Raw genomic sequence first — 19,716 nt, forward strand, 5'->3', positions numbered from 1 at the left:
CTTACAAAATCACTGTCCGATAATCCTCACTATAGTTTGCTGCTTCCCCTCCTCTCTCCCCGCTCTCTGCCACCTCAGTGTGCCACAGTTTACCCTACTTTTTAGTTGCTTAAACTGAAGACCGCTCCCTAGATTCTAAGCGCACTTCGGTTACAAGAAAATCCAGAAAACTCGGGGGTAACCCGTTTCCTTTCCCTTCACTTCAACATCCTTTCGTTTTCTCTGCTAAGATTTAAACAGTGAGGACTGGCAGTAAAGCTAACTGCTAGCCAAATGTCTCTCGGAAGGCTGGGGAAGGCACGGTGCCTGAATACCTGAGTGCTACTGTTTTGTTGCCCTCTCCTGCCACTCTCCTCCAGGGGTGCGCCTGAACTCTGCCCCCCAAGTGTGCTCTGTAAAGTAGACCGTTGCTTTCTTCACCACCATTCTCAGGGTGACCCAGTTCCATTTTTACTGTAGAACTTAGTCTCCTGCAAGCGCCGTGAGATCAGAAGGAGATCATAAGCTCGCTGGGCAACACGGTAACCAGAAGGAAAAACATGCCAAGGGCATATCATTTAAGGAACGTTTGCCTTATCCAAAAGCACTCTGATTGCCACAGCACAGGCTGTGCAAACAGAATGAAGCAATGTCCAGAGCGTGCCCTTAGCACCCCCCTCCCCCGGCCCAGTTCAGACTGAGGCCTCCGCCTCCTAGAAAGGGGACGTGCCGGTGCTCCTGGTGCACTGTGTAAAACTTGAATGGCTTCCTTCCCTCCTGGTTTACAGAAGGCAATGGAACACGCGCCTCCGTTAGGCCCCTCCAGCTCCGGCTGCACTCGCCACCTGACGGAGCAGTTGCGTAAGGATCCCCTGTGTTATCTCGGCCCAGCACGGGTTGAGGCGGTTATGCCCGTTGTTATCAGCGTGGAAGGCCTGCTCTTCTAAGCAAACAGTGTCTCGAGGACTGCCACCCCAAACACACGGGCTGCCCCTGGATTTCGGTGTTGGTGTTTTAGTGCCAGGTCTCCTGGGTCAGCCCGCGCCATCCGTGACGGGAGAGACGAGCCTGTGGCTGAGGTGGACGTGTGGTCTGTTTCTGTGCACTGAGTGGACGTTCGGGTTCCTGAAAGCAGGCCAAGTGACAGGCGGTAGGCAACCCGTGACACCGGAGACAGATTCTAGAAGGCTCTGGGAAGGTGGATGGATGCGCTCGTGCCTAAGTTTGGCAATCTAGCGAGTGACGCGGAGCAGAGTCATTCAGGCTGGCGTGCCAGTCCTCTGCAGCCGATTCACGTTTGGAGACCGTGGGCTGCTGTCAGATGTGCTGGTTGTGCCAGATGGATCTGGGGAGGTTTGAGTCGGTTTCAAGCTTCGGGGCAAGTTGTCATTTTTAGAGGCTGTTACCCTGGGCCCCCTTCTTTCGGCCCCTGTGAAATTTTTTTCTTGGATCCCTGCCCACAGCAGTGAGTGACTAAACTGGATCAGAGTTAGTGCAGAGATTCAGGCTGTCTGACTGACGGTTACTGGATGGCTCTTCAGCCATGTTCGTTCTTCTGGTCATTTCCATTAAACAGGCCAAGTCGGTTGACTTCTACTGTGTTTTAAATTGGCAAAACTCAACTCCGTTTCCAAATTGCTATTGACGCCGTGGAAAGAGTAGGGTAGGAATTTCTGTTTTATTTCATTTCCTGAAGTCATTTTTTTTTTCTTTCAACATGGGAAATTGGCTAACCCAGCTAATAACCTGCTCATCGTATTAGACTCTTTCCTACCTTCTGCCCTCACGGTGAGTGATCTGTGCATTCATCATATGCCATCATGAGCTCTCCTTTGTTGGAACGGAAGCTTCAAATGGGCAGGCCCACGTCTTCCTAATGCTCTAAATGAGCCAGTTGTAATGCTATCTGTCACGCGCAGGTGACAGAGGTCCATCTCCCTCTGTGTGCCAGGAATGTGCTCACCTCTTGTCTTTTAAGTGAACCCGCACTCTCCAATCTCTCCTCTTTGAGCAGGGGTAACCGGAGAAGGGTTATGCGAGGGCACCTCCTTCTGGCCCAGTATTTGACACCTTGGTAATATGTATGAAAAACGCAGCCATAACCTTAACTACGGCATAAAGACTCGGCTTCTGACCCACAGGGACTCTGAAAGAGGAGAGGGTGGGGCCTGCCTCTTCCCCAGACGACTCTGGTTTATGACTATAGTAGCATGCTTTGGTCCTAGGTGTTTTAAGAGGGTTTGGGAAAAATGGGTTAGCTGGCTAATGTCATTATGATTTTTATGACCTTTAATCTGTTACGAGTGGGGTTTATTGCATGATGAAAAAGCAACAGAAAAGATGAAATAAAAAGTTCACCCGTGAAACAGTTTGGATCTGCAGCAGCTGGTCGTGTTGAAACATTTTCTGCTTTGCTTAATTCCTAAGGAGGCATAATTAAAGTCAAATGCTAAATTTTGGGTAGCAGCAGATAAATGCTTCTAAGCTTTCCTCACAATACTCCTACTGCTTTCGTGAACCATGGAAACCTTTTTCTCGTTTATTTTTAATTATGTCCCATGTATCTGTTACCTGATGTCACCAACATGGAAGTGGAAAAGTGGCAATGATTGTTGCAGACTGCCTGCATACGCTTTTGCTCCTCTGAGAATCAAGGCTCGGTCCTTCTCTGAAGCAGATGGGAGCCACCAGAGCACGTGTCCCTTCGGGTCTTCAGTCGTGTCGGAGGTGACCGGTCTGTAGAGCACCATAGCTCACCACACAGAGAGCAGCCGCAGTCGTCCATGATATGAACAACCTGGAGTTTTCCAAACAAGGAGTGAGACAAGACGAGGGAATAGCACATCAGGGAAGAGTTGTCCTCTGCCAGGCATCAGCCTCCCCGTTTTAAAAAATATTTTTAACATCCTCAGTCCAGCATGTCCCGCTTTCGTCTTCAACCTGTACTTCCTACGGCCTAGGAATTTAAAAGAGCTTACTTCCAAACCTGGCCTGCAGCCATAATGTGATTAGGGGGTAATCTTTTCCAAGTGTCTGTCAAATTATGCCTGCTAATTTCAGTGAGGCAGGTTTTTAAGAGTCCCAGTGAACCCATCCATGTAGGGACTGAAAGCTCTGGCCCCTGAGATCTATAACCCCTGAGATAAGCCAGAGCTACAAATACATCGTCTAGACTTTGAAGGAGAGAATAGGATTCTTAATATAGCTCACCAACCACCAAGTCGCGCCTAGACTCTGTCACAAGTTTTCTATAACAGGAGAAGCCTGCCTGCCTGTTGACTAGAAAGAGTCTCACCTCCTCTGCCACTGCACAGATAAACTAAAAAGAAAGGACTGCCCCCAAATCGGGCCAGATGGTGACCCCTGACTATTTCAGCTCAGGATGTCAGCCTCTAAAGCATCAGGTTTGAATCATCTTGGTATCACGGGATTCTATCATTGTTCATTTGAATCTGCTGACACGCTTCCTCTGGAAAGTATAGTTTGGCAAGGATGACTCGGTGGGTTTTTCTGTTTTGTTTTATTTTGTTTGGGGGTGGGGGGGGTGTTTATCAAAACATAAAGACGGAATGCATTGAGAATTTTTCAGCACCTCATGATTGTTTCAAAACCAAGTCTGAGAACGTCCGCAGCTGGCCCTGCCTGCTGTACTCACCGCCAGTGTGGCGACTGTGAACCAGTCGCTATGGGTTATCAGTGCTGACAATGAGAGAAAGAGAATGCTAGAAAAAGGAAATAAATGGACGAGGGGTAGGATGAGAGACGGCCTTAAAGAGATTCTGCTTATTCTGATAGTTCCTCAGAATCCAGGACGTACCCTTTGTGGAAAAGGGAAATGAGAAGTCCTGTAGGGATGGCCATTTTCCCCGGGGACCCTAACCGTCAGCTCTCCCATCAGGATTTCTTACGTGTAGCCTCCAGGGGCCCAAGCGTAACTTCAGGATGAATCCTAACAAGCAGCTTCAAGGAATACAGTTTATTTGGGAAGTTTCAGTGTGTTTCTTAGGCCGAGGACTTGTACCACACAACAACTTAAAACCTAACAGAACTGAGCACATGGAAGGAAAGGGAAACGAGTTCTTAGGGGCCCTTGGGCAACTCAGCTCCTGCCTGCTTCTGAGCTGGCCCTGCGCCACTCTTGCCCGGGCAACAGGAACTAAGTGGACGCTGAACTCACAGACCGCCCTCTGCCGCCCTTGAATCATCCCCTGGATTCTTGAACAGGCTTTTTGCCTTGTGAGAGCCTGGCCTAAAGCTAGAAAAGGACCCTCCTGTGCTCGCGTGAAAGCAGCTGTGCCTTAAGAGAAACTAGAGGCCAGGCAGGAATAAAAAAGAATAGCAGCCTTCCCCATGCCGTTCAGATTTCCTCATAATCTAGTAGACACCAAGCCAGGACAGTCCCGTGGCTTTTTGGACCATTGTAAGGCCGACACTATCAGAACTTAGAGCTTAGAGGAGGCAATGAAATGGCAATGAGAACAATAGGTGTGCCGTCCATCGCTTCTCATTACCCAGGAGGTAATTTCAGTCCAGAGGCAGAGACCTGAAGTGACCGCAGCTAGACCGTGACAATGCTCAGGTCTGGTCTTGCTTTTTCTATAGCATGAGCCTGGGTACAATTTGACCTTGTTTTACAAACGCTGCCCAGCCCTGCCTGCCTGTGCATCTGGCTGCTGACAGGCTCCCGATGCAGGAGCAGACCCAGGATACCCAATCCGATCCACTGCAGAGAATCCTTAATCATTCCCAGGGTGGAGCCCTAGCCCACACATCTCTGCCTTTCTAGTGCACGTCCATACAGGCCTTTATTAGTACATTTATTCTTTCAACAGTGACTTATTGAGCTATGGCGGGCGGGGCCGGGGCGGGTTGGGGGCACTCCAGTGGCATTTGTCAGAGACGGGAGCATCCACAGCTCTGCAGACCACACGTTCATATGTTTTGTTGTTTAACAAAAGCCTGGCAATGGGTTTAGAGAAAATTCCTAAGTTACCTCCACTCTGCTCCGGTTTTAAATTTGTGTAAATCTGTAAGTGAATGGGGCAGGAAGGGGAGATAGATTCAGAAGAGAATGTTCTTATGTAAGGCTTGTGTTCTGAGCTGAAGGAGGAGAAAGATGTGCTATCCCAAAAGCTACTTGGCTCTCACTCCCCTCCATTTGCAACCTTGAAGATGAGATTGGGGTCACCCTTGGGGTTTCTCCGGCATGATTTCAGGTCAGGGGTTCGACTCCTGGTACTCTCTCCTCAAACATCAACTCTATCCCAAATTCACTATGCAGAGAAAGCACAGAGGAGGAGGAAGGAGCAGACACCAGACTTCCCCACCACCCTTCCCTCCCTGCCTATCTCCTTCAACAACTTGCTGGCTAGCGTTGCTGTTTTCTCCGGTTGCTAAATCGACATTGTTTATTTCCGTCCCATCATCAAACCCAGTGCCTGAGACCCAGGCGAGTGCTTGGGATAGATTCCGAAACATCCTCCCTGAGATCCTGCTCTGTGGTTTTTGAGCAGCTGTCCCACGTTGTCCTGGTTCCAGTCCATTCAAGAGCCCCTTTCTAGGGGCCTGGGGTGACTCAGTCAGTTGTGTCCGACTTCAGCTCAGGTCATGATCTCACGGATGGCGGGTTCGAGCTCTGCATTGGGCTCTATCTACACAGACAGCTCAGAGCCTGGAAGCTGCTTTGGATTCTGTGTCTCCCTCTCTCTGCCCCTCCCTGCTCATTCGTTTTCTCTCTCTCTCTCTCTCTCTCTCTTCCAAAAATGAATAAACATTAAGAAAAACAAAAGAGCCCCTTTATTTTCCTTGGAACCCCAAATCACCTTCTGCTTCAAGGTGCTAGAGAGACAGTCCAGGCACAGCAGCAGGAGTGAGGCAGAGAAGGCTTCTGACTCCTGTAGGGGCCAAGCGGAGGGAAGGACCACAGGTGCTTCCCCTCAATCCTGCTGAAATAACAGGGGTCAGGCGCTTCCGTGGCCGGCCTTCCTGCAGGGACAACTGTCTCCCAACTGCAGGGTCACACACGTCACCCCTCCTACCCATTCCAAACCGAACCTGGCCCCAGGCAGCTGCATTTCAAAGAGGGAGTAATCCCCCCGTTCTTTCTTCATTCCCGGCCCTAAATTCTACTACCTCCCAAGGAGGAAGGTGCAGCATTAGCTGGGAAAGCCTGGGTGCCGCTGGGGCTGGAGAAGGGGGCAAGGCTGGGATTTCTCAGGCCGTGGAGTCAAGGTTGGTGAAGTTAGAAACCAGGGAGAGAGCGCTGGCAGGGTCCCTATCCCAGCCCTGGGAATGTCCCCCCTCCCCACACAGCTACGTGCTCTCCAGGGGCTCCCCCAGGGGCGCCAAGCCCCCCCCCCACCGGCAGCCCCCCTTCTCCATTCTCTCCTGTCTTCTGTGCGCCAGGCGCTGTGCTGGGCAATTCAAACATGAATTAGACACAAGTCCTTGCTCTCAAAATTTGGGGAAAGGTAAAGCTCGGGGAAAGAATTGACGTTCAAGGAAATGCGTGCGATGATGCCCTAGGTGCCCTAGGAGTGAACAAAATAAAGCGTGGGGGCAGAGGTCAGCACAGGATGTTCGTGGTGGCTGCCCCATCCCTCACCAGCCAGGATCGTGTCCCCCACGGACCACCCACTATCTACAATGCCTCCTCCTGAGACGTCATGAATGAATGGTGCCCAGGCTCTTCCTAATGGGAAAAGCGACAGACTGAGGCCCAAACTGGAGACACCAAACGCCCTTCCTCGTCCCTTTGGTTGGTAGCAGAGTCTTGGTTTGGAGCCAGACTCTCCCCTGCTGCTATTAAAAAAAACAAAAAACCTGCCCCGTTCAACCCCACCCCCACCCCCCACCCGATGCGGTGTTTACAGTGCATTCTCAGCAACTCTCTTCCCCCGCCCCCACCCAGCTCCCCAAAGGTGCCAAAATGGGGGGAGGGGGGTATTTTTACCTACAGGGTTGGGAAAGGGGCAAAGGCTGAGGCTAGGGCAATTCCGTGGCGCCAGCTGAGGCTTAAATACAATGAGAAAGCCCCACCCTGCCTGCTCTGCCCAAAGAGGACTCGGTAGGAAATAAATAGTGCTGTGTGCCCTGCCTGGAGGGCTGGCCCGCATCTGTCTGCCTGGACCAAAGCCAGTCACATGAGCCGAGACTGGTTAAAAAGAGGGCTCCGGTAATCTCCCAGCTCAAGTGTCTCAATCTGGCAGGAGGAGCTATGTGGGCGAGGGTGTCAGCTCTTCTTTATGGGGCCTGGGGTAGACCGGAGGAGAGTGGGAAGGGGCAATTCAGGCCGGGGGGAGGGCAGCCAGTCCGTGGGACTTTACCCCAGGCAAAACTATCAGCCCCCGGTCCTGGCACTGGGAGAGGGTGATAACCGCAGGAGGGCAGTGTAGGCAGAGGAGTTGAAGGGAGAGAGGTTGGCAAAAGTTCCACAAGTCTTAATTTGGCCAAAGCCTTTGGTAGTGGGCACACGCGTGTGCACGCACACACACATACACCCCTGATATCTTTTCTTTCCCGTTGCTTTGTCCCCCTGCATGCACTCCTGTCCCCATCTCCAACCCTCTCCGCTCAGAACATCAGCATTTGATGACCTTCAACCGCACACCTGTCCCCTCTCCCTTCCCCCACCCACCCTCTCCTGTCGCTCAGGGCAGTGGCTGTTTCTCCTCTCTAGGCCTCAGTTTCCCTTTAGGCAGCTGGTTGCGGATCTGGCTCTGAGGGCCCCCTAGGCAATCTAGGACAGCACCCGGAGAGGCTCCCAGGAGAAGAGTTTTTACTGAGGTCTCGGAACTAGGTGAAGCCATTCAGCAAGCTGAAGCCCTCTTTGTTCAGCTCTGAGCCCCTAAGAGGTTGGCGGACCTTGAGCCAGGAGGCCCATTTTGCTCCAATCCTCCTGGTAAGACAAATGCCCTGTGTATTATGGCTGAAAGCGTGTGGCCCCAAGTGTACCTGTTCGTTGCAGAGGGTGTGCGGATAGTGGTCTCTGGATCATGAGGAGTCAGAAAACTTGCTCCCTGCAGGACGACACGGTGTTGTCGAATGGGGAGGCCCAGACCTCAGGAGCCCTAGGCCCTGAGAAGCCTGAACTCAAGGAGCCTGAACTTGGGGAATGGCGGTGGGGGGTGGAGGGAAGGGAGGGGCACATTCAACAGTGCTGAAGATTGTTAACCTGATGGCTGACTGTTCAGGGGAGAAATTGGGACCCCCCCCCCCAAACAAAAAAACAAAAAGCCATTCCGTGTTTGTAGATCTAACTAGTTCAGAAAAACACTGAACATATCGGGAAGGAGCAGGATTATTTGTGATTTCAGGGGCTATTAGGGAACCCCAAACTCCCTGAAGGTTACTGCTAAGGTTGGGGACAAATGTTCATTTTCTCTGGCTGGAAAATTTAAGAAATCAGAGGGGAGTAGGGCATATGCAGAAGCATGTAAGTTCCTGGAAAGTTATCAATAATTTAGGGCCCTGCTTGGGCCAGTGTTAAGCAGTCATCTGGAGAACCCTACAGGCCTGGAGCTAGACCAGAGGGTTAAGAGGCCACCATGTCTAATCCCCACTCAAAGAGGAACACTGGGGAGAGTCTGATGAAGAGGCCTTTTACAAAACCGGGGAAGGGTGACAGGAAACTATCAGGGGACAGTGAGGTTCCCAGGAGATAGCCACATTGGCCCAGGGAAAGGGCTGGTTGGTGCAATCTCGGAGAGCGTGACTGTCAAAGAGGAGGAGGAGGTGGCCACTCCACAGAGGGCCTTTGAGGAAGACAAACACTGCCAACCTCTGGCCAGCAGGGAGGAAGCAAGTGGCTGAAAGGGCTGCCATCTCCTCTTACTCCCACACCTCCCACTGGCCAAACCTGACCGCAAGCCAGAGGAGAAGAGTCTGGCTGGTGTAATCCTAAAAGGCCAAACTTCTGGGGTGGCACAGAGCGCCGTGGAGAATGATGGGTAGCAGATCCAGAGGGGCAGGGGCAGAGTATTACAACACAGTCTCTATGATCCCAAGCAGGCAATTTCATCAGCACCGATGAACAATTTGGGGGCACAAAACATGCACCAGGATTGTGCTGTCCAATGAGGACAAAACTTCAAGAATCTAGCAGCCCAGCTGGGGAACCAGGAGCAGGAATGTTTAGGGAAGGCTTCTTGGAGGAAGTGGGAATGTGAGATGGGGCTCGGGGACAGGTGAACAAAGAGCTGGGAGTACTTTCACTGTTGTCGCTTACTCAGCAACTGGATCCACCCAAGGACAAGTTTCAGATTTTCCACCCCTAAGATTTTACACAACAGCCATGGACAAAGACACCCACCGGACTCCACACGTGACTTCTCACCTCACCTGGGAAGGATCAATTTCTGAACTGCCTGCCCGAACTTTCTCAACTGTCTTCCCCACTAGGCTCTCTAGAAGACAGATTTCTTCCACCTCCAAGAGTGATGTCCTGATCGATCAAGCAATTCAATAAAAATTCACTTGGCCCCATGCTGGAGACTCGGGCTATACGGATGGATAAAACACACTCCTTGCTCAAGGAGAAAATATTTTACATAGAACAGAGACATGTTTAAAAAAAAATCACTATAATGTGTTTGGTCAGAGGTATGATGGAGCTATTATCAAAGTTCTAGAACTCACAGCAAGACAGTGACTAATTCCTAGAAGTGTTAAAAAAAAAAAAAGGCTTCAGAGAGGTAATACTGGACGAAAAGTCCATCAATGAGTAAAATCTGCTAGGCAGAGAAGGGAATTCCTGGCAGAGGACTTGAAATGTGTGGGAACAGCAAGAGGTGAAAAAGGATGGTGAAACACTCACGTCGTCTAGAACACAGGATAGCAGGAACTGAATCTGGTGAGAAAGGTTTGGGTTGACTTAAAGGGAACATTGTAGGTCCAGTTCTGGAGTTTATCAGTCAAGCAGACAAATAAAAAGCCAAAGGGAGTTTTCACATAGGGGAGTAACATGATGAGTTTTCTTTTTGGCCAGAAAATAATTTTCTGGGAGGAAACCGTATTTGTTCAGATGCAAGGAAAGGAACCTAAGATAGGGATCTGTACCTCTGCTCCACCCCTGCCTCCCCTCCACATCTCACCCCCCTCACCCCAACTCCTGCCATCTTTCTCCAGAAAACAAGCGTTGTTCCCCCAAACTGGTGCAGTGGCTGTTCTGACTTGGCAACAAAACAAACAAACAAACAAACAAACACCCCAAAGCCCAATAAACGAGCTTGTCTCTTCTTCTAGGATGAGTGGGCAAGAACACTCAGGAGAATATTTCCCCTTCCTCCAGTTTTTACCCCATCCCCAAATCTGCTGACCCAGAGACTGGGATGGAACCTTAACTGGAGCAGACAGCCTATGGGATTCAGGACCTGCCAATCTTAGAATAACCAGCCAACTCCAGGGCTTTTCAGTCTCCCTGGGGTTCTTTCCAAACTTTGTGGCTATTCCTCTAGGGCTTAGCTGAAAAACACCAAAAATAGGCCAGCTCTTTTCAATTTAATTAGCCATTCCTCTGAGGACACCAGATGGAATGAAGCAAAGACAGATGCATTGGGGGCAAGGAGGGGTGGGAGCAGATTCTAAATGGGGTTTCTCATGAGCCCGAATTCACCCCCACAAAGGGTGCTTCTTAGAACAAGGAGCTCAAGAGGCAGACGACGGGGCTCCAGGCTTTGGGCTCACAGGCCAAGGGTCTAAGTGTCGCTCTCAGGCGTGGTGTGTGAGGTGGCCAGAAGGATGGGAGCAGGTGCCTGGGTCTCCTGGGCAGGAGGGAGGAACCACCGCTCCTTTTGCAGAGACTAAAGTACCATCACCCAGAGGCGGGGCGGGGGATGGGAGGGTTACCTACCCTTACCTGGCTCCTGTCTCACAGGCTGTGGGTAGCCAGCAGCCAACCCTGACAGCCTTGTAACAGCCGCCAAGAGAGATGCTAGAGTCTATTTCTGGAGTTCTTTAAGAGTGGAGGGAAACGGCCAGCTGCCTGGGACAAGATGATCCCTGCATGCCTCCCTCATCTAAAATTGGGTGATGTTTGCTAAGTAAATGCAGGCCACACTTGGGCAGTGGAGAGCTAAAATGACCCTTAGGACCTCAGGGGTCTCTCACCTTAGTAAGTACCTTCTCAGCCAGGCAGAGAGACCACCGATGTGGAGCAACTGCCCCCTCTGGTGGCGAACATGGGTATAAAGTTACACGGGGTCAACTTCATCTCCCACTTGAGTCCATAGCAATTTCTCCTCCAAAGCTCAAAAAAAAAAAAAAAAAGCCTGTGAGTCCAGGCTTGAGTCCCTCTAGCTTCCCTCTCTTTCTCTTGACTGCAGTTACAGTCCCTAGCCAGGAGCGTCTTTCCATTTTCTGCATTGATACTCTACAGTGGAAAAAGCACTGAGAACACTGAGTGAGTCACTTTTCCTTTTGGCTCCATGGAGGAAAAGAAACCACCTGTCTGCATATCTTTATTCAAGCCTAGCTCTTTCCGTCTGTAATGTGGAGACGATAGAGGCACTGCCTGCCTCCCGGGAAGGCCACTGCCTGCCACGGTGCCGTGTGACAAGGAGTGGGAGAAGGGGGGCACTTCCTGGTCCTTGAACCCAGGTAGTCCCATCACCGGCGTGGTCTTCCTTGTCAGGAGCTACTGTCACTGTCACTCATGCCTGGACCCGAGACACCTCCCCATGGCTCAGACCCTCGAGGCTGCAGGGCTCCTTGGTCCTGGTAGGGACGTCACCTTTTCCAGTCGTCCAGGGCTGCCTGCCAGGGAAGGTCAGAGTGACCTGATGATTGTGGCACTCGGGATGGAAAGACTTGGTCCTGAGCCTATTTTGCTGTTGTTATCGTCACTTCACAGTCTTTATGATTTATGTTTATTTTTAGGTACCTTACTGAACATTCCTTTTATGTGCACTGTGATGCTTTATGTATCAGATGCTGGGTGCTGTTGGTGGCAAACAAATCGGGACAATTGTTTGGAAACAATATGACTAGTGTTGTGACTGTTTCCACAGGGAAACTAATGGCATTTTTGCTACAGTTTCTTTCCTTCTTTCCTTCCTTCTACTGATAGCTTAAAAACTAAAATAAACCCAGTAGTGCGAATGGTCAATGCTTTGGATAGGTGTACGTTCAGGACCAATGTTGCACAATGTGTTTCAAAATTGTTTTCAAGGGGCGTCTGGCGGGCTCATTCAGTGGAACGTGTAGCTCTTGATCTCGGTGTTGCAAGTTCGAGCCCCGCATCGGGTGTAGAAATTACTTAAAAATCAAATATTAAAAAAAAAAAAGTTTTTTCTAAGAATTTATGTTACTAAGGGTTACCTTTAAACTTTTTTTTTATTGTGGTAAGATGTATAGGATACAAAGCGTAGGATACAAAACTTTTTTTTTACCGTGGTAAGATGTATACGATACAAAATGTACAAACATCTCTAAGTGGATAGTTCACGGAACATTAAAGTACTTTCGCACTGTTGTGCAACCATCACCACTCTGCAAGCTTCAGAACTTTTTCATCATCTCAAACTAAAACTCTGTACTGGGGCCTGAATTTAACACAAGTACCTATGAGAGCTTGCTGGGGTCCAGTTTGACCCTCAGACCTCCTAGTGGCTTTCTCTTCTGCTGCTGTCCCTAACCTGATCAGACCTGTAGTGGTCACCATGTTCTGGCCCTTTCCTGGTAGGAATGACTCAGGTACTGATAACAGCAGAGAAGAGGGCTGCACCACAGTTGTTGAGTTTTGTAGCAAGAAGGGACCTCTAGGGATCCTCTGCATGGCCCTTCCACAAAGCAGAACCACAACTACCCCATAGCCTACCTCCATGCCTCAGTTAAGACTTGTTTAATGAATGGATGAATCTGGAAAGATAGACACTATCCTGAGAAAGGAGACTTCCTAGCTGGCTACTCACGGTCGTACGGGGATGACAATGCATGTCCTTTGAGGTCAGAAAGATCTTTGTCCCTTTGTCTCTTGCTAAGTCTGTGGCTAGGTTTTCCTCTGTTACACCACGAATGGAAATAGTCATTCTTACCTCATGGTACGAGGCTTGAGCGAGGCAGTGCATATGAGGTGCTGTAGCAGAGACAGAGAGTAGTAGAAGTTCAATGATGCTCGTTCCCTCCCTTCCACCTGCCAGACATTCTCACAGATGCATCTCGAGAAACGACTTCCTCTTCTTTGACTCCATTTCCATTTCTTATTGGCTCCTTTTGTGTCGGATCCTAAGAAACAGAAGCTTCCCCATTACCTTTGCCTTTTAAAGCTAGGGTTCTATTAGTAAGAAAATGTGAAAGGGGAGTATTGTTTGTCTTTATCTGAAATTGAGCCTCCCAATTTCTATTTTATTGGATGTGGTTGTGATTTATTAATGTTATGTGTTCTCTTTCCCTCCTCCCCTCCCTCCCCATACAATCACCCATATAGGCAACTCCTCTCATACCCTACACTAAATTATCCTGTTTTTAACTGTTTTCAAATCCAAGAACTTGGTTACATTCCCCTGAGACAGAGGACAGAACTTACTATGGATACCCAGTATTTATTTTATTTTATTTTATTTTATTTTATTTTATTTTATTATTTTATTTATTTTATTTTATTATTATTTATTTTATTTTATTTTATTATTATTTTATTTATGTTATTTTATTTTTTATTTTGTTTATTTATTTTTTATTTATTTTATTTTTATTTTATTTATTTTATTTTATTATTTTATTCATTTTATTTTTTTAAGTTTATTTATTTATTTTGAGAGAGAGAGAGAGAGAGAGAATGGGGGAGGGGCAGCGAGAGAGTATAAGAGAGAATCCCAAGCAGGTTCTGTGCTGTCAGCCTGCTGATGTGGGGCTCGAACTCATGAACCTGAGCCAAAATCCAGAGTCGGATGCTTAACCGACTGAGCCACCTAGGAGCTCCTCGTTTGTTTTTATTTATTGAATTTTTTTTTTCTGAAAGAGAGAGAGAGAGAATGGGGGGAGGGGGAGGGAGAGAAGGAGAGAGAAAGCATCTTAGGCAGTCTCCACACCGAGCGTGGAGCCCAATGTGGGGCTCAATCTCATGACCTTGAGATCATGACCTGAGCCAACATCAAGAGTCAGACACTTAACTTGACTGAGCCACCCAGGCACTCCAGCACCCAGGTTTTAGTAGTAACCAGGTCCTATCATTCATTCTCAAAGATGTTTCCTTCATCCACCCCTTCATCCCAATTACTTTGTACCTTTATTCTCACCTCCAGATACTAATATGAGGCCACAGAGTAAGTAATTTGTAGAAATCAAGTGATCTGGCTAAAATCACTGGGCTGCGGAACTCCATCTTTTCTGGTAAGTAGTTGGAACACTTCAAACCCAAAGGAAAGTAATACACTTCAATTTTAAATCAATACTCATTGGGCATTGTGTTTATTCAAGGATTCTGGGAGCAACGTGGGCTCACAAAATCTGTAAATCTGATAATAGAGATTTCAAAACAGTATTTTAGAATAGTCTCTTCACTGATTTCTGTCACTGTGTATCCTCTCTTCAGCTGAATTTACACAAAACTTGCAGACTAAAGTTCTAAAAACAGCACTGGTGACTTTACGCCCAAGGCTGTACTAGGGAACGTAGTCCATTTCTCTAGGCTCTGGGGATCTATTGAAAGATTTTTGAAGCTCTAGAATAACATATTCATATTTATATTTTTATTTTTTACTTTTTTTGTAATGTGTATTTATTTTTGAGAGAGAGAGAGAGAGAGCGAGCATGAGCGGGGAGGGGCACAGAGAGAGGGGACAGAGGATGCAAGGCGGGCTCCACGCTGGCAGAGAGCCCCATGCGGAGCTCGATCTCACGAATCACGAATCGTGAGATCGCGACCTCAGCTGAAATCAGATGCTCGACCGACTGAGCCACCCAGGCACCCCCAGATTTATATTGTTAAAAATTATTGGGGCAACGTTGAGAGAATGCACTGGAAAGAGAAAACCAGAAGCCAGTTAGAAAGCTGGTGCCATCATCCAGATAAAAGATGGCGAGTGCCTGAGGGAAGTGGCATAGTAGCAGAGAGGAAGAAAACCGGTAGAGAGGAGGGGGGACGAGCAGGAAATGGTCATTGAGTGTCAGGGATGAGAGGAGTGAGGACTATCAGACTCAGCCTTTGACAACCCAACAGATCGTGATCCCTTCTCTGAGCAGCAGAATGAAGCTGTGCGTGTGTGCATGTATGTGTGCACGTGTGCAGACAATGAAATCCATTTTGTAGCTGATGATTTAAGGTGTCTGGGAACGCCTAGTAATGGAAGTCCACAATGGGTATGGATTCAAGAAAATATTTGGGCTGGATTTGTAGATTTGGGGGTCCTGGGTACAGAGTTAGCTAATAGTTGAAACCTGAGAAGTAGCAGGGAATGATTGGAAAACGGTCAAAGAAGGAGCCCAAAAGAGCACAAACACCTTAGGGACAGGTAGGAGTGAGGAGCCATTGAAGGCAACTGAGCAGTGGACAGGGAGGTAGAAGTCAAATTCATTGTGATGTCCTGAGAATCAAGGTAGAGGGAGGCTGAGGAAGAAGGGATGGCTCCACGCGTTCAGAGCCAGCAAAGAGATCAAACTGAGGAAGTGAACTCGGGTGAGAAGGAGGAGGAAGGTGGCAGAGACAACAGCCTGACTGCGGTGGAGCTGAGGAGACACGAGATGAACTGGACACAGGCAACGCAGCTGCATGGCTCCTGCAGTGAGTGTGCTGGGAAAGGAAAGGGGAGAAATGGGGCAAGTGTAGGCAGAGGCAGGGCTGAGGGCCGGGGGTGCCTCCACATGGTACAGGATTGGGGGAGGAGTCCGCAGAGTGGGAGTCGGGCACTTGCTGTCAGTTACCCATGCAGAAACCAGCCCTCTCTTCCTGGGTGGTAGGCTTCTTCCTACCCTGAGAATTCCAGTTCCTTTTGTCCACTGATTGGTTTAAGATGGACATGTGACCGATATCAGGCCAGTAAGATATAACGGGAAATCGGCTGAGGTTCTCTGGGAAGTATGTTTTCCCTTGATGAGTAACATAGTCACAGGAAGCGGGGGGGGGGGGGGGGGGAACCTTTAAAATTTATTTGTATGCTTGTAATATTTGTATATGTTTTACCCCTGCCTCTTTCGTTGCTCTGCTGAAGGCTGTCACTTGGGGGTGTGAACCTTAGAGCTGTTGCCACATCCTTGCAAGAGTAAAGGGGTGAGCTGAGCTGGTGGGCGGGTACAGTCAGCCAAGGACAGCAAAGCAGGAGGATGGTAACACAGAGAGAGAGGGAGACACAGAATCCAAAGCAGGCTCCAGGCTCAGAGCTGTCAACGCAGAGCCCAATGTGGGGCTTGATCCCATGAACTGCAAGATCATCACCTGAGCGAAAATCAAGAGTCAGATGCTTAACCGACTGAGTCACCCAGGCATCCTGGGGGGCAGATCTTTCTAACAGTTCTAATTGGCCACATTTTGATTGTCATAGAAGATAGGGCTTTGGATGTCATGCTTTTCCCTGGAATTTAGGCAAAATAGCAGTGCTCTCTTGACTGAGGATTCGAGAGGCAGAGCTGTATTCCAGACCATGGGGCCTGATAGAGATCCAGAGATGTGCAAACAAAGGAGGCGGGAGAGAAACACCCAGAAGGCGGAACACTCTTCTCAGGGCTCCTGAGGAAGGTACAGGTGTCTGGGAATTGAGTACCCACCCTGGAGAAATGTACAGTCCAGGGGAGAGAAAGTCCTAACATGCAACTAATAAAGACCGAGTATAACAAGCACAGGGTTGGAAACAATGGGGGTTGAAGGAAATAGATCTAGTTAGCAGTTACTAGAATATTCTAGGTAAGCAAAAACTAGGCCAGTAGCCGGGGAGATGGAAAAGAGGGCAGGATACAGGACTCCTCGCTGAGATAGAATCAGCAAAAGCTGCCAACCTGTTAGATGTGGGATGTGAGGAGAGGAATGGATAGAAAGACGAATCAACTCGTACGGCATCGAGAGAGGTCTTTAAAAATCCTCTAAATCAAGGGTGAAAACCAAACTGTCATTTCGCTATGGAATACCTTCTTCAACAAAGCCAGACACACACATTCAAGGCACTTGGGGGTAGGATGTGTTTTTCCCTTTTCCCTCTGCTTGTTCAGGAGTTGGACACACACCAGGGCAGGAGAAGAGACGCCAGCCCTGGTGTTCCGCACAAGGATTCGTACAGGTCTATGCAGGGCCAGTTCTATGGGCGTGTGACCCATGCAGTCACACAGCGGCCCGTGTTTAGAGGAGCCTGTGCTTGGTTTTAACGTTCTGCTACCGCTCTTTGAAATTCTTAATAAGCTCCGAACGAGGAACTCTGCATTTTCATCTTGCACTGGGTCCTGCAAATTAGGAGCCCGAGCCTATGGTAGTTGGTGCTGGGAAGAGAAGCAGAGGTTAGAGGCCAAACAACGCAGTCCTTCGACAAGCTCTGCGATGCCGAGACAGCCAGGGTGGCCGTGGACGTGAAGAAGAACGTCCTAGCAGCCGGAGCCTACTGTACAGCATTGCTGTGAGTATTGCAACCAGCAAAAACACGGGAAGAGTTCAGAACAGCGTCTGGCACGTAGTGATTTGCCATTTAAGTGTTTGATGGCGTGATTAGCCCCTCTCTGCACCGACTCAACAGCTGACAGCTTGAGGTTATTCATTCACAGGGTCACAGTTAAATTTCATTTTCAGTTTTAGGGGCACCTGGGTGGCTCAGCCGGTTGAGTGTCCGACTGGGGTTCAGGTCATGATCTCATGGTTTGTGGGCTGGAGCCCCACACCGTTGGCTTTGCGAAGACAGCTCGGAGCTATCTTCGGATCCTCTCTTTCCCTCTCTCTCTTCCCCTTCCCCACTTGGGCTCGCGGGCTCGGGCACACACTCTCCCTCCCTCTCTCTCCCTCTTTCAAAAATAAGCATTAAAGAAAATTTTTTAAATTTCATTTTCAGTTTTAACCTATCACTCGCCATCCAGCTCCGGGCTGATGATTGATCTTCGGGGGGGTGGGGGGGGAAGGGGAGGAATCCAACAACAATAAATATAATAATAAATAAATGTGCACTATCGCATCCTGTCACCTTCCTGACAACGCTCTTTTATGTTTATTTATTTTGAGAGAGAGGGAGAGAGAGAGAGCATAAATGGGGGAGGAGCAGAGAGAGAGAATCCCAAGTAGGCTCTGTGTTGTCATTGTTGAGCCCAATGCAGGGCTCAACGCAGGGCTCGAACTCACTAACCAAACTGTGAAATCATGACCTGAGTCGGACATTTAACTGCTTAACCGACTGAGCCACCCAGGTGTCCCTAAAAACGAATCTTGAGCTCCCTGCTTCCACCCTCCCTGGATCTAAAGGAAGACTATGTCCCTGCTGTCATCAAGATAATGGCTCCTTCCCGCACTTCCCTCCACTTCCATCTGAGTCCCGAGAGCCTATAAAGTGTACAACCTTTGTCCTTTAGAGTACAGCTCTTGACTGGTGGTAAAAAATTAAAACCCTGGCCCGACACCTCTATTCCATGAACGCTTTTCCCAACCAAAGTCTGAAAGCTGTTCCTCCTACCCCTCCTAATCTTAGATGTTCCCAACATGTTCTTGGTAAGAGGGAACTCTCTCTTATTGTCCTAGGGTTTCAAGTCGGCAGGGACTGTACATTTTTTCCTTAGCTAAAATAGTTGTGGTTTTTCCTAAAAACTTTGCAAGTTCCCTGTAGACTTGGAAATTCCCTTCTTGGTTATAGCTCTTAACGGATGCAGAAGAATCCTGGCCTGGTCCTATCTTTCCTGCCGTTTTGCTTGCTGTGTGACTCTAGGAGGTCAGCCTAAACTCTCTGGGCCTCAATTCACAAGGATTTCCTTAGCTGGGGCAGATTGGAGAATGGAAAGGTTTGGGGAGGATTTATTTCCGGAGGACCTTGGAAGAAGAGATTTATAAATGTCTCTATGGTAAGAGTAACCATTTGGGGAGCTAACAGCCCATTTAGATCCCTCCTCTTGAAAAAAAAAATGAGTTTAATAATTTCCGCTGCTAATTACTAACCCTCACCCTCACCTCCATGCCTGCCTCCACTCCCGGCTGTTGATTGATGGAGTAGATAAGCTGTAGTCTCCGTCTCCCACCTATGTGCACACTTCTGACAGGCCCTAGATAAATAGGAGGCAGAGGCAAGTCCTTAGAATTATTGTTATCATTATGATGATTATTATGCTTTCAGCATGAGAAACAGGAAGTGAAACTAAAACATCCAGCGATAAATGCCTAGCCCCATCTCCTCCGCCAGACTTAAAGGCAGAGAAGAAGCCAGCCAAAGAAAACTGTGGGCCACAGACTCTGTCAACCCCGTGTGTGTGTGGGTGTGTGTGTGGGTGTGGGTGTGTGGGTGTGTTACAAGGACTGTCTCTGAATAACTAGTTTCCAGGACTTGTGATCTTTTACCCTCATTCTAATGCCCATGCTTCCTCCTTCATGTGATATCCTCAGGGGCCTTTCTTACGACTTCCTTCCCCATTTCCTAGAGAGAGCGACCCATGGCTCTCAGAAGATGTTAAGAGGACCAGCCCAGTGAGTAACTGGTGCATCCGTACATACCTTGCCTGCCGAGGCCAGGTCTGAGCCCTACACCTTTTTCTGTCGCTTGATTTGTCCCCACGGCAGACATATTTCCTGGGCCAGAGGCCTTTCTTCCCTCACCTTTCAGGGGAGCCCTGTTTTCTCTTCTGGCCTGGTCA

The 19,716-nt window shown here is 48.8% G+C and overlaps 1 long non-coding RNA gene across 2 annotated transcripts in view; it reads right to left on the reverse strand.

The window, feature by feature from the left end:
- Nucleotides 1-32: 32 nt before the first annotated feature.
- LOC113603863 (uncharacterized) overlaps nt 33-19,716 on the reverse strand; it is a 33,299-nt gene continuing 13,615 nt past the window's right edge. Inside the window, exons 2-3 of one of the 2 annotated variants that reach the window (XR_003425626.2) lie at nt 13,011-13,200; nt 33-2,776 (exon numbers count right to left, since the gene is read on the reverse strand). This is a non-coding gene — a long non-coding RNA (uncharacterized LOC113603863). Of the gene's footprint in view, nt 2,777-11,270; nt 11,731-13,010; nt 13,201-19,716 lie in introns of those variants that run through there. The other variant, XR_008293351.1, reaches the window with a different exon arrangement.

This window comes from Acinonyx jubatus, chromosome E4 (assembly GCF_027475565.1).
Source record: "Acinonyx jubatus isolate Ajub_Pintada_27869175 chromosome E4, VMU_Ajub_asm_v1.0, whole genome shotgun sequence".
Classification (NCBI taxonomy): domain Eukaryota; kingdom Metazoa; phylum Chordata; class Mammalia; order Carnivora; family Felidae; genus Acinonyx; species Acinonyx jubatus.